Source organism: Limulus polyphemus, unplaced genomic scaffold (assembly GCF_000517525.1).
Source record: "Limulus polyphemus unplaced genomic scaffold, Limulus_polyphemus-2.1.2 Scaffold11795, whole genome shotgun sequence".
In the NCBI taxonomy this organism is placed as follows: Eukaryota; Metazoa; Arthropoda; class Merostomata; order Xiphosura; family Limulidae; genus Limulus; species Limulus polyphemus.
This window is the reverse complement of record NW_013677405.1, coordinates 9,727-13,008: the sequence shown is the minus strand read 5'-3', so window position 1 is coordinate 13,008 and position 3,282 is coordinate 9,727. Positions and strand designations below refer to the sequence as shown.

General features: G+C 32.1%; 1 long non-coding RNA gene across 1 annotated transcript; it reads right to left on the bottom strand.

The window, feature by feature from the left end:
* Positions 1–1,205: 1,205 nt before the first annotated feature.
* Positions 1,206–2,714, bottom strand: LOC111083876. The gene is made up of 3 exons (XR_002609291.1): positions 2,559–2,714; positions 1,621–1,726; positions 1,206–1,346 (listed from the first exon to the last, which is right to left on the bottom strand). It is a non-coding gene; the product is annotated as an uncharacterized LOC111083876 (long non-coding RNA).
* Between the last annotated feature and the right edge of the window lie 568 nt (positions 2,715–3,282).

The following is a 3,282-nucleotide window of genomic DNA, read 5'->3' as shown; positions in this document are numbered from 1 at the left end:
TATAGTATAGCTAACTTATTTACTAAAGTTCACCCCAAACCTATCATTATAATGATATAGTATAGCTAACTTATTTACTAAAGTTCACCCCAAACCTATCATTATAATGATGTAGTATAGCTAACTTATTCTACTAAAGTTCACCCCAAACCTATCATTATAATGATGTAGTATAGCTAACTTATTTACTAAAGTTCACTCCAAATCTATCATTATAATGATGTAGTATAGCTAACTTATTTACTAAAGTTCACCCTTTAACCTATCATTATAATGATGTAGTATAGCTAACTTATTTACTAAAGTTCACCCCAAATCTATCATTATAATGATCTAGTATCGCTAACTTATTTCTAAAGTTCACCCCAAACCTATCATTATAATGATGTAGTATAGCTAACTTAATTACTAAAGTTCACCCCAAACCTATCATTATAATGATGTAGTATAGCTAACTTATTCACTAAAGTTCACCCCAAACCTATCATTATAATGATATCGTATTGCTAACTTATTTACTAAAGTTCACCCCAAACCTATCGTTATAATGATGTAGTATAGCTAATTTATTTACTAAAGTTCACCCCAAACCTATCATTATAATGATGTAGTATAGCTAACTTATTTACTAAAGTTCACCCAAACCTATCATTATAATGATCCTAGTATAGCTAACTTATTTACTAAAGTTCACCCCAAACCTATCATTATAATGATGTAGTATAGCTAACTTATTTACTAAAGTTCCCTCCAAATCTATCACGCTACAGATGACATATAGCTAGCCTATAGTATCTCAATCTTTCTTTCCGATTAAGAAATCTTGCTGGTGTGTTAAACTTAAATTCATCTCACTTTGTGTTTGACAAAATAGTGGAGTAAGCCTCTACAGTCTACAGTTATACATCTGACGAAGTAGTCTAGCTAGCCCATACATAAGTAAGTCCATCTCAGGTTAATTCTAACAAGTCAAAGTGAACCCCATGTGCCTAACGATACAGTCTAGCTAGTCTATAAATCCATGTCCGCCTCAAACCTATTCGTTTGACGATACAGTCTATTTAGTCTATATACCCAAGTCCACTTCTAACCCTTGTGCATGACGATACAGTTCATTTAATCCATATACCCAAGTCCACCTCAAACCCATGTGTCTATAAATGTGATTTATCTATCCCGTTCACCCTAGGTCCAAGATGGCTCCCTACTCCAGGAATTTGGTGAGCTCCTTCTTGCTACAAGCTGACCATTTGAAAGTTCCATCCAGTCCACTTAACACAGGTGACATGATGCTCCCTCTGGCGTTCTTACATTTGGATCCTTTTCCGTCATGTACCATACCGAAACTGAGCAAAAAGAAAAATTATTTTAACTATAGTGGATGTTTTGGCAGTGTTTATATGGCTCAATGTTTTCAGTTGAATAATTTTCCTTTTTTTATGAATTTCTCTAACAATGAAAAAATAAAATCATTAACTTCTGCTGTTTAAATCAAAAAAGTTTTATTTTTTATTTTTATGAAGAAATAATTTTTCACACTGAATAATTACACAAAGGCAGTAGCTAAATATTCAGAAGAACACAGCTATTGAGATAGACTTTAGTGTGTTAGTATCTCACCTATGTCCTATCTCGTGAGCAACTGTGAAAGCCAAGGCTAGTCCACTGTCCTCGTTGATAGTACAACTTCTGTAAGTACTGCACATCCCACTTATAGGCGCAAAGCCTGTTTCAAAAAGGCTAGCTACAACAACGCATTCTCTCAAAAATACATACGTAAGAATGTTGAACTGTTTTATACATAAATATGTTTATTTATTTGGAGCTGAGAAGCTATACAAATACTGATTTTTTAAATGTAAACTGAAAACTAAAATGTCCATTCGTTATGTCTCAAAAACATTATCTATAAACACTGTAGTCCATAATGGATAAGAAAAACCATAGTATGCCGAAGTGTAAAGTGTAATTTTGAGCAGTATAATTTATTATCATTCAAGAAAAAACAGTAATAATAACTGCTACGTAAAGCTTTACAGCAGCAACAACAAATATACTAGTTTTGTCTTTATTACATTGTTCTATCATTTTTCTCTGCCCTTCGAATTATGTGGTAATCTTTAATTAAATCACTCATAATTCTGATTCAAAACAACAGTACTGTAATACTAAATTCCTTAACCTTGGCATCACAATCACGTACTTAAAAATGTTATAAGTGAAATAATGTAATAACAAACGGTTTGAGTGAAATGTGGTGAATATTATTCAAATATCTAAAGCCCAAAAAGCTGCAAAAGTTATGAAAATACGATATTAGAGCCTTTTCCTTAGAATGTGTTTAGTTATTATTAATCAAATATATATTCCCACCATTAGCTCAGCAGGATTAATAATAGAGTGTCACCTAATGATAAGAATATATTATTAAAAGTAGTTACAAAAGATAAATATATTGCACTATTCGTAACTGGTTTACCTCAACTGCCATAGGTAAGCCAGTTAGTTTCCATGGTTACGTAACATACGTAGAAAACATTTCCATGACGGAAACCAACCTAGAGTATCACAAGGTTCATCCTTCCAAGAACAGATGTCCAATCCCGTCAAGAGCACAGCGTGGTCATAGTAAGAGCCCTTGGTGTCATGTAACGTTGATTGCCATTGGCAGAAGCTAGAGAGGGATTTTTCGGCGTTGTAGGTCAAAGAAAGTCCAGGCTAGTGAGACAGATTTGAAAAAATCTAAGTTATTAATACAACTTGTTTCTCTTCGCACATATTAATACTTAACTGAACACAGGTTGAAAAATATAAACAATCCGAAAAAATAGAGGAAAGAATAATTAGCATTTTGGTCATATGGTTTTAAATAAAAATATGAAACATGCTTTGGCAGAAACATTGACCATACTTACTTTCATTACATTTTGCAACCATAAAACGTAATTTAGCTCTTTTTTCTTAGTTTAGAATTATCCAATATCTTACACAAAATCCTTATTTTTACCCTTTATTCTTCAATATTGTATTATGTTCTTTTGGTTCTGACTACGTTTTAATGCAAATATAGTTTAAGGTATCTTATAATTAATAGAAGTTCCATATTTCTTCTCAAAAATAATTCCATCAAGGTAAAAATAAATGTGAAATAAAAGTTTCAATTTGAATGAATAGTGAGTTAAATCTTTTCTAAGAAATCATTGGAATCGTACTTACGAAATTATTGGAACTAACAGTGAGGGGGATGATGTTAAGCCTACTTTTTTGTGAGGCAGAAACTTG